Consider the following 11846-nt stretch of genomic DNA (forward strand, 5'->3'; position numbering starts at 1 on the left):
GCGAAAGCCTATGTACCTGCTTTATTCATGGTGTGACTAACTCCCAGGGGGGCCACAGTGATGGTGTGAGGAATTGTCTCAAAGTTGAAAGAGAGTCAAAGGAGGAGATGGGTTAGGTTGGGCTCTTGAATGAACAGAAGGTGATCAGATGGAGAAGGGAGCCAGGGAGGATTCCTGGCTGAGGAGCAGCCCAGGTCACAGGCAAGAGGATGTGCCGCAGGCTCAGGAGTGGAGGGCAGCTTCCCGGCCAGGGATGCCCTGGAGAGGCTGGTGAAACTCAGCTCACAGGGGGCCTTATCTAAGGCTGGGGAACGTGATGAGACCAGGGGCCTGGAGGTCCAGCAGGACTCCCCTGCTCTTCCTTGGGTGACAGGACCCCTCTCCTCCCTGTACTTATGCTGGCGTCCCATGTGGCAGCACTGGCTTCCTGGAGAGCAGTGTTTGTTGCTGTGGGCTGCATGACCTGCTGGCAAGGATGGACAACTCCAGGCTACACCTGCCAGCCGCTGCCCCAGGGAGGGCCACTGTGGGCTCTTTGGCTCCTGGGGACTCTGTGTGGTGTGACCTCGGCTCACTGCAACCTCCGCCTCCCAGGTTCAAGCAATTCTCCTGCCTCAGCCTCCCCAGTAGCTGGGATTACAGGCATGCACCACCACACCTGGCTAATTTCTGTATTTTTAGTAGAGATGGAATTTCACCATTTTGGCTGGGCTGGTCTCAAACCCCTGACCTCAAGTGATCTGCCTGCCTCAGCCTCCCAAAATGTTGGGATCACAGGCGTGAGCCACTGCTCCCGGCCTGCCAGCAGGCCCTTTATACCTTCCTTTTTACTCTTGGTCCCTCCCTCTCTCCTCAACCCAGTGCTGGGCACCCAAGACTGGTGATGTGGAGATGATTTGGCCAACAGCCCTTCCCTCTGGCTCCCAGGCTCTCTGGGAGACAGGTACAATAGCCAGCTACTGTCCAGCAGGAAGGAAGCCTGGGAATTATGGGAGCCCAAGGTTGGAGAGTCTCGTTCTGCAAGTGGTGAAAGTCCTATGTAACACTCTGCAACTGGCGATGCATTCTTACAGTCATTATCTCATTGAATCCTTGCCTCTGGGAGGCAGGGATGAGCACTTCGTTTCACACAGAAGGAAGCCAAGGAGAAGCCACTTGCACAGGATCACACAGTTCAGGGGCCACAGAGACATTTCCATGGCAATTCAATTGAATTCAGCCAGCATGAGTCAATTCGTCCCTGGTGCCAGGCATGGTGGCTAGGGGTACCTAGGCAATTGCGATCCCTGCTAGGGGCTGGCAGATGCAGACCAGGTGCGAGGGCAGCTGGGACTGGGCGTTCAAGAAGTCAAGGAGTCTAGAAGAGGCTGCCAACACAGACTGGGGTTTGGGGGTACTTTTTGAGTTGGAAGAGGAGGCAATTGACCCAGAAGTATTTGAGTCGGGGGGAGGGACTTGGGGAGAGGGCAGAAGCACATGCTCAGGGTGTGGTATTTTTCCGCTAGTGAACAGCACCCATGTGGACAGGAGAAAGAGAATCACTGCCAATTCTTTGGAGCTGGAAGCAGCCTAGAAGAGCCTCTGGCCGGAGCAGCTCGTCAGAACCACTCCGGCGGCATTTCCACATTCCCTTGCTGGCTCGCCACCACTTCCTGGGGAGGATCCCAGGCTGGTGTGTCTTATAAAAAACTTGTTATCGTGGAAAATTTCAAACATATACAAAGTAAACAGAAGGGTACAACGAACCTCCATGTACTCCCTGCTCAGCTTCCAGTTATCAACATTCACTCAGTCTTTTTTTTTTTTTTTTTGAGACTTAGTCTAGCTCTGTCACCCAGGCTGGAGTGCAGTGGTGCGATCTTGGCTCACTGCAACCTCCGCCTCCCGGGTTCAAGTGATTCTCCTGCCTCAGCCTCCCGAGTAGCTGGGGATTACAGGTGCCTGCCACCACACCCGGCTAGTTTTTTGTATTTTTAGTAGAGACGGGGTTTCACTGTGTTGGCCAGGCTGGTCTTGAACTCCTGACCTTGTGATCCGCCCACCTCAGCCTCCCAAAGTCCTGTGGTTACAGGCGTGAGCCACCGTGCCTGGCCAACATCCACTCACTCTTGTAACCTCTATACTCCACCCACTCCCTGGTTCCAACTTGATGATGATGATTGATGGCGATGACCTGTGCATTTTTTATAAGTCCCTCAGGGATTCTGACAGGCACATCCTTCATCTTAGGGATGAGCAGGGTAAGCTCAAAGAAGGGAAGGGGCTTACTTATGGGCACCTAGCCGGGATGCAGCAGAGAGGGGGTTGTCTGGCTGAAGGACACTTAGTGAGTGCCAGGCCCTCTGCTGGGCAGTGGGGTCATGAGCGAATACGGTGGTCCCTGTCTTCATGGAGCTCAGAATCTACCAAGGGAGACAAATGCCAAACAACCTCAAAAGTACTTACTGATGTTTGTGATGTGGCCTATGTGAGACCATGAGAGCGTATACACGGGCAAGGAAAAGGAGAGCTTCTTGGAGAAAATCATCAGTAAGAGACCAGCTAAGTGTATGGAAATTAACTCGCAAGTGGGAGGAGGGGAGAAAGGAGTAATAGTATGTGCAAAGGCCCTGAGGCCCAGAGGTCCACAGCACTAAAAGGTGGCCAGTGTGGCTGGAGCTCTCAGAGCAAGGGCCAAGGTGGTGGGAGGTGGGGCTGAGGACACAGCTAGGGGCTTTCCAGGCAGCATGTCTGGGTCTCAATTCCAAGAGCACCAGGAAGCTAGAAATGAAGGCAGGGGAGGAGGAGGCAGGGGGTGGATGTGAGGGGCCTCTTAAAGCTGCCAGGTAATGGGACATCTGGCTAGGTGGAGGCAGAGGGAATGGACCAGCTATGGGGGGAGGGAGAGCCAGCAGGGATCAGGATCATAACCAGGTGGATGCTGTGGCCCTTCACTGCAATGAGGAAAGTCATCAGGAAGAGGAAGGGGGAAGATGATCGGGGATTTGTGCTTTAGATTTGCTGAGTTTTTGATGGCTTTGAGACATCCAAGTGCTGGCCTGGTCTTTCCCCTCAAGGGGCTCCCAGTCAGATGGAGGAGGCATGAAAGGGACCTGGGACACTTACCCAGTGCTTCTCTTCTTTGAATTTCCCAGCTATCCTGAGCAAGCGTATCCTCAAGCTGGCATTTGAGGCTTGGTCACAAGTTAGTCCCTGCTCACTTCTCTGGTGCAGGACTTGGGACCTACCTACCCATCTTTGAGCTCAAAGCCAGCCAGGTGCACCAAACTCACCAGTCCTTTGCGTGCTGGGTGGGCTCTCTGCCTGAGGGTCTTCTCAAAAACTCCTGCTCAAATGTCCCCTCCTCTCTGGAACCTTCTCTGCTGTCACTTCCACCATTCTCACCATGCAGGGCTGGAGGGGGCAGGGGTGGATGTGAGGGGGCTCCTAAAGCCACCAGGTAATGGGACATCTGGCTAGATGGAGGAAGAGGGAATAAACCAACTGTAGTTGTCTATTCTCCCCACATCCCTACCCCAACACCAACAGGGCCACATGGGGCTGGCCTGTGACTGCCCGGTTCAGTATGAATCTGTGGGTGCTTGTTTTGAAAGTATTTTACACCCTCTCTTTCCTGCTACTGTAAGCTCCATGACTCAGCCTCTCCATCTTCATATTACTCCTGGCCCGGGTGAGTCCCTCATAAATAGTTCCTAAGTCCTGGAGAGGGTAAATGTTAGCATGAGCGTTCACTATGGTTGAGAGTCTAGTCCTTAGGGGTTGGGTGCTGGATTCTGTCCTGCCACTTATGGCTGTGGGATCCTGGGCAAAGTACTGAACCTCTCTGAGCTTCCAGGATTTGCCGTCTGTGTAACAGGGGTAGTGACGACACCTACTTCTTAGGGTTTCGTGAACGTTGAATGGTGTAACTCACGCAGCCATAGCGTTTAGCAGAGTGTCTGGCTCATCGCAGTGCTCCGTTACTGGGAGCTGTTGCTATTTATTCAGCTCTTGTCTTTCCGTTCAGGCACCTCTAGCGTGCTTGCCCCTTGAAAAGAGGCGAGGGAGGGCTCCCACTCTGGGACTGCAGCAGTGGTTCTCAGAGCTTGGGGTAGGGGTGGGCTTGGGACGGTTCCGGGCAGGGGGGTGGCCGCGGGCCTGGAGCTGTCAGAGGAGGTCCCTGGGGACTGGGGAGAGGGGGGGCGGAAGCCGGAGCCAAGGTCGGATCCGGCGAGGTGGGCAGAGCAGACATCCTGCGGGGGCGCCCCCCGCCCGGACCGAGGCACGGTCCCGGGGGAGCCGGCCCGGGCACCGCGGCCGTCGGAGCTGGGACGCCGGGTCTGGGGCTGCAGAGCCGCCGCAGGGGCCGGACGAGGGCGCCCCCTGGCGGGGCACCGCGGCATCGCCCCTGGTCTCTCAACTCTAGTCCTCACCAGGCTGGGTGGGGTCTTCGCGGAGGAAATACCCCGCAGGGAGGGGTGTCGGGGACTCCGGAGAGCTGTTTCGGGCTCTGGACGCTTTCCTGGGCTCTAAAACTGGGAGTGACGCTTTTGAACCCTCACGTGTGCCGCGTACTGCATTAGGCAGATGGCAGCTCACGGCACAGGCATTGGCACGCCGTGGGTCCCCCAGGGTCCTCCTCTCCCTTAGCCTCATTCCTCGGGCTTCTGGGCAGGGGTGTTGGGCTCAAGCCTGAGAGGGTCCTCCAGTATGGAAGAGGTGAGGGTTGTGCAGCTCCAGACCGCCATCCTGGGTGCCCCCAGGGCTCACTCTGCCCGCGGGGCCACCTGAGGACTGGACCCTGTGTATGGCGTGTGATGAGTGGGGGTGGGGCTGCGGTGGGGCTGGGTGGAGGTCTGTGATGTGTGCTGCTGTCAGTGAATCTGAGTGTGGCTGTGCTGTGGTGTTAGTGTGGGAGCGTCTGTATGTGTTGAGACATGTGTGTTTGTGTATATTTTTACGGGGATGTGTACACGTATGTCCGACTGAGAGTGCGTCTGTGATCAGCGGTGTGTGTGTGTAATCAGATGTGTGTGTACTCAGATGTGTGTGTCTGTGTTCAAAGGTTTGTGTGAGTCCGTGTGATGACTGTTCAGGTGTACACAGCTGTTCAGGGTGGCTTCTGCTTGTGTGATGCAGGTTGGGGTGTGTGTTGGAGCTGAGGGGTGAGCTGAGCCTGCCTGAGGAGGGAGTGAAAGCCCTAATCAATTTCCACCTAACAGAAGGGTGGCGGCCCCCCTGTCCTGTCTGCTTCCCTCAGCCCCATCAGGACCAATATTTTCCTTTCCTGTCTCCCCTGACCCCCACCTGCACCAAAGGCCAGCTCTTTATGCCTCATTTTAGAGACAAGAAAGCCAGGCCGAAGTGCAGGGGCACTGGCCCAGGAACACTCGGCCAGAAAGCAGTGGAGCCAGGGTCTTGGCTGGAATCCTGACTTCAGCCTGAATTCTTGCCTCTCCCAGGAGGGCCCTGTGCACCCTTCCCCCAGCCTGAGGCTGGGGTGAGGACGGCTTTCTGGGCTGGGCTGCGTGGGGAGCAGGACACAAAAGGCCCAGTGTCTGCCCCTGCCTCCCCCTCCTGGCCCTGCCCCCCTCCAGGAGCTGGGTGGGTGTCCAACGCCAGACTGGGCAAAGAGGGGCACATGATACTCCTGCTCACGCGGGCACCCAGCCCCAGCACTGGACCCACCTGCCCCCCGCACCGTCCCATGGGCTGGCTCTGGTTGGGTGTGAAGAGGAAACAAAGCTCTGGCCGCATTTTAGGATCCTGGCGCCAGCCCTCAAAGTGCTCCAGCTTGCCCTGCTCTGGGAAGGGATTGATGAGTAATTAAGATCATGATGATATCAACACAACATATTAAAAGAAACAGAATGATTGCTACTGTTTGCTGAGGCCTGACTATGTGCTGTTGCTAAGTTCTGGGGAGGCAGTGACGCAGGCTGGTTAGGACCTTGGACCCCAGTGTCAGCCAGAGCCAGGATTATTTCCCAGCAATGTTGTCCAGCTGTGTTACCTCGGGCAAGTTGCTTAAAGTCTCTGCTTCAATTTCCCCACTGTAAAATGACAGGAGGTGAATCTATATATATATATACACACACATACACACACACATATACTTTAAAACCCATCCTGCCATTGAATACGTGCAGCAAGTATTTGTCCTTATTTTTGCAATCTTTTTGGCTCCCTGTGGTGACCTTGGAGGTAGGTATTGTTATTCCCACTCTACAGACAAGAAAACTGAGGCTGCACCATTTGCTATAGGTCACAAAACAAGGGGTGTCCAGGCTGGATTCTGATGCCAGGTCCTGTATCCCAGGCTGTATTCTCCCACTGACATTGATAGGTTAGGTCATTGCTGATAGTATTAACCCTCTAAGAGTCCAGAAAATGCTTCCATGTGCATTGACTTCAACTGTCATCGGAGTCTTTTTTTTTTTTTTTTTTTGAGATGGAATTTCTCTCTTGTTGCCCAGGCTGGAGTGCAGTGGCTCAATCTCAGCTCACCCCAACCTCTGCCTCCCGGGTTCAAGTGATTCTCCTGCCTCAGCCTCCCGAGTAGCTGGGATTACAGGCATGTGCCCCCATGCCCGGCTAATTTTTGTATTTTTAGCAAAGACGGAGTTTCTCCGTGTTGGTCAGGCTGGTCTTGAGCTCCCAACCTCAGGTGATCCACCCACCTCAGCCTCCCAAAGTGCTGGGATTACAGGCTTGAGCCACTGCGCCCGGCGACTCTCATCAGAGTCTTAAGATGAGTATTTAATATTAGCATCTCCCTTGGATGAATGGGGAAAATTGAGGCCCAGAAAGAGACAGTGTCTTGTCCATGATTACACAGCAAGTAAATGGCAGAGTCAGCATTCTAGGTCTTTCCATTAATAAACGGCATGATTTTAGGCAATTATGGTTTGGGGGTATGCCTACTGTGCTACTGTGTGTCAGGCTGATTGCTAACGCTGTGCACATGTGATCCTTTGTGATCCCTATTTTTTTTTTTTTTTTTAAGATAGAGTCTCACTCTGGTGCCCAGGCTGGAGTGCAGTGGTGTGATCTTGGCTCACTGCAACCTCCATCTCCCCACTTCAGGCGATTCTCCTGCCTCAGACTCCTGAGTAGCTGGGACTACAGGCGCCCCCCAACATGCCCAGCTATTTTTTTTTTTTTTTTTTTGTATTTTTAGTAGAGAGGGGTTTTACTGTGTTAGCCAGGATGGTCTCGATCTCCTGACCTCATGATCCACCCGCCTCAGCCTCCCAAAGTGCTGGGATTACAGGCATGAGCCACCGCGCCCGGCCGATCCTTTGTGATTCTTATAACATCCTCTAGTCATTCCAAATTCTACTGGGGTTTTTCACCGGTCCTGGCTCTCCATATACAGGTATCTCCACCCCTCTGAACTTGGACCCCCAGAGGACCGGACCAAAATGTGATTTACCACAGAGTGCCCAGGGCCAGCACTGGGCCTGGCACAAAGTAGGTGTCCAGGCTGGTGGGGAACACATGGTTCCACAGGCAAGAGAGGTTATCAAGAGAAGTGGGTTGACGGGAGGCTGAGTGTGGTGGCTCACACCTGTAATCCCAGAGTTTTAGGAGGTCAAGGCAGGAGGATCACTTGTAGGACTTCGAGGCTACAGGGAGCTGTGATTACACCACTGTGCTCTAGCCTGGTGGCAGATTGAGGCCCTGTCTCTAAAAAGGAAGAAGAAGAAAAGAGGGGGTTGATGGGAACTGGTGAAGGAATATAACTGGACCACTGGACCAGTGGACTCAGGATGGGAGGTCGCGAGGCCACCCTGAAAGGCACATGTCTGTGCTGAGACAGAAAGGGCAGGTGGCCATGACATATTTACATTCCACGGCGACGTGGTCCTGTGGGATATTTTGTGCCAGACATTAGTTATGATTTTAAGGGTGTAGTGTTTATCTCTTTGAATCTTCGAAATGTCTCACTTAATTCTCAAAACTTGAGGTTGGTACTTAATTCTCAAAACTTGAGGTTGGTACAAGTATTAGTCTCCTTTTACAGATAAAGAGATTTAGATATAAGGTGGAGGTTATGCAGCTGGCGGAGTTGGGATTTGAACCCCGGCCATCCACCTCCCTCCACTTTCATTCGTCCCACAATTCTGTGAAAGTCTGCCTTAGCTCTCCTTTTCTTTTTTCTTTTGTTTGAAACAGAGTCTCACTTTGTCCCCCAGGCTGGAGGGCAGAGGCTCGATCTCGGCTCACTGCAGCCTCTGCCTCGCGGATTCAAGAGATCCTCCCACCTCAGCCTCCTGAGTAGCTAGCTTTCCTCAATTTTAAATGAGGAAAGCAGGCTCCGTATATAGAGGAGTTCTCCCCTAATTTTCTCTCAGCACAGGCCCAGTCCGCAATTCCTTCCTGGTTCCCATCCCTCCCTCACCGCCGCCCCTGAGCAGGGCCGGGCACGCAGCAGGCATTCATGGAGTGCTGCTGATGGATGCCTGGACCGGGTCCCCTGGGCTCTGAGCCCGGGGCGGGGGTGGGGCCAGAGCCTGGCCCCAGGGGGTTGGGAGGGCGCGGAGGGGAGGGGCGCTGGGGGTGCGGGTTGGGGGTGCTCAGGCGGTGCGGCTGGGGCTGGCAGGAGAAGGGTTAAGAACAAGCACTCATTAACTGCCTCCCGCTTGCTGGGCCCACGTGCAGGGTGGCCTGGGCTTAGGGTGCGGGGAGCCTTTGGGTGGCCCCCTGAGAGCTGGTCTTCCAACACATGGGACCCCCGGAGTTCAGCCCGAGCCTCCAGGGAGCTGTCAGGACGGGTCCTCTTTGCGGTGAGCCAGCGTTTGGGGCCCGCGGCTCCCCGCGAGCAGGCCGGGAAACGCCTGTTGCTGCTTTTGTTTTTCCATCAACAACCGAGCTTACGTAAACTCCTCGCCGGCTCGGGGCTGCCAGCGCGGGGGAGGCGGCCTTATCTGATAGGGGCTGTGCCAGGGCCGGGGTTCCCTGCGTGTCCGGGCACAGGCCCCGCGGAGAGAGCCCGCGCGGTGGGCGGGGGGCGGGGATTGGCACCCCCGGGGGGTCTGTCCTCCCAGTCCCAGAGGGGACAGCTGGGTCCTCTCCCTGCAAGACATAACCAGGGGCAGTGGTCCTCAACCTCCGACCTGCGGGTGTCCAGCAGAAACAGGACCCTCTTCACCCGCGCCCACAGAGAGGGGTAAGGGGCCTGCAGTGACGCTGGGGTGGCCTCCTCACCAAGGTCACCTGGCTTCCAACCCCAGCTTTATGCTAGGCTGGTGGTGCCCGGAGTACAATGTGCTTGGAAAAAAGGGCTCAGGAATCAGGGGAGGAGGGGGAGACGGCGGAAACTTTTTGTTTTGAATTTTTTTCAAAATTCCAGAAATGCGCGATAGTACAATGATCTCATACATGCCCTTCCTAGATTCACCAAGTGTCAGCCTTCTGACACTTTTGCACGCTTGCTGTCTCTCCCCATCCCCTCCCCATGTATATCCTTGAGGTGGACAATATTTTTGTCCCCATTTTACAGGTGGGGAAACTAAGGTTTAGATAGCGGATATAACTTGTCCAAGAAAATATCGAAGCTGGCATTTAATCTCAGATCTCAGATGAAAACTTTTACTCTTTTGCTTTCTTGGTGATTTTTCTGAGTTATATACATTTCCTTCTCTCTCTCTCTCTCTCTTTTTTCTGAGCGGTTACCACATACACACAGTATGTGTAAAATATGCAGTTTCCCCAGCCCAACATCCTAGTTCCTTACCTAAAAGCAGGCTCTGTTACCTGTTTCTTGCCCATCTTTCCAGAGACATTGTATGCCTGTGAAGACATGTTCATAAAATATATTTTACAAAATGGTATTTGTGTGTGTGTGTGTGTGTGTGTGTTTTGTTGTTGTTGTTTTGAGACAGTCTCTCACTGTACTCCCAGGCTGGACTACAGTGACACGATCATGGCTCCCTGCAGCCTCCACCTCCCAGGCTCCAAGCGATCCTCCCACCTCAGCCTCCCTAGTAGCTGGGACCAGAAAGTGCACCACCATGCCTGGCTAATTTTTCTATTTTTTGTAGAAACGGGGTTTTGACATACTTGTCAGGCTGGTGTTGAACTGGGCTCAAGCAATCCTCCTGCCTCAGCCTCACAAAGTGCTGGGATTACAGGTGTGAGCCACTATGGCCAACCTTACAAAATGGTATTGCACTGGACACATTTTTCTGCACCTTGCTTCCCCACTCCCTGCCCCCTAACTATCATATCACAGAGACTTCTCCATACTGGAAATATAAAATGCTCCCTTCTTTTAAACCGGTGCATAGTGTTCCACTGAACGGATGTTCCATAATTGATTTCACCATCCCCTATGGACAGGAAATTAGGCTGTTTCCAATCTATTGTTATTATAAGCAAAACTGCAACACATATCCACATTCATACATCAATTTGCACGTGTGCAAGTGTATTTGTATGGTAAATTCCTAGAAGTGGAAATGCTGGGTTAAAGGGTATGTGGATTTTGAATTTACTTAGATATTGCCAAATCGCTCTTCAGGGAGGTTGCACCAATTTGCTCTCCCACTCACAATGAATGGGAATGTGCGTTTCCCACACTCTTGCCAACACAGCATGTTATCGAACCTTTTTATCTTTGTCAATCTGTTAGATATAAAATAATATCTCGTAGCTGTAATCTCATTTCTCCTACTACAGGAGAGGTTGACCATGTTTTCATATGACTAAGAATCATTTACATTTCCTTTCCCGGGAACTGTTTGTTTATATCCTTTGCCTATCTTTTAATTAGGTTGGTTTTTTTTTCTTCCTGATATGTAGGAGCTCTTAATATCAGCCCTTTGTTGATAACATATGATATGTCTATACTATATGTGTCTTTTGACTTTATTTATATTATTTGTATGCAGAATTAAAAATAATTTTATGTGGCTAAATTTATCGATCTTTTTATTGCTGGATTCAGTTTTTTTAAATCCATACTTTAAAAGGCCTTCTTTACCGTACGAATGTAAAGTACCCCCAGGTTTTCTTCATTCTAGAATTTGTTTTTGTGGAAGATGTGAGGTAGGGATTCTGCTCTTTCTCTCTGGGTGACTCTGGTTGTCCCAACACTATTGATTGAATAATCTATCTTTTTGTATTGATTAGCAATGCCACTTTTATCATATACTAAATTCCTGTAATATACGTAGTATTTGAGCGCTTCAGCAGTTTCCCTGGGCTATCCTAACACATTCCCACAAACTGGGTAGCTGAAAACAACAGAAATTCATTCTCTCAAGGTTCAGGAGGCTGTAAATCTAAATTAAAGTGTCCTCAGGGCCACGTTTCTTCTGATGATGCTGGTGAACAGACCATGCCACGCATTTCTCCTAGCAGCTGGTGGTTGCTGGCATTCCTGAGGTTGTGGCAGCTTCACTCTAATCTCTGCCTCTGTCTTTGCATGGCCTTCTCTCTGTGTTTATGTCTGTGTCCAAATTTCACTCATTTTGTGAGGACACCAACCGTTGGATTAGGGTCTAATCCAACATGTCCTTCCTCCAGTATTAGCCTCATTGTGATTTAATTACATCTACAATGATACTCTTTCTAGTTAAGGGCATGTTTGCAGTACCAGGGGTTAGGGCTTCAATGTATCTTTTATTGGAGGCCCACAATTCTACCCATTACAACTATGCATTCTTTTTTTTTTTCCTTTTGAGATGGAGTCTTGCTCTGTCACCCAGGCTGGAGTGCAGTGTCTCCACTCACTGCAAGCTCCGCCTCCTGGGTTCAAGCAATTCTCCTGCCTCAGCCTCCTGAGTAGCTGGGATTACAGGCATGCTCTACCACGTCTGGCTAATTTTTGTATTTTTAGCTGAGATGGGGTTTCACCATGT

This window comes from Nomascus leucogenys, chromosome 8, assembly GCF_006542625.1.
Source record: "Nomascus leucogenys isolate Asia chromosome 8, Asia_NLE_v1, whole genome shotgun sequence".
NCBI classification, from domain to species: domain Eukaryota; kingdom Metazoa; phylum Chordata; class Mammalia; order Primates; family Hylobatidae; genus Nomascus; species Nomascus leucogenys.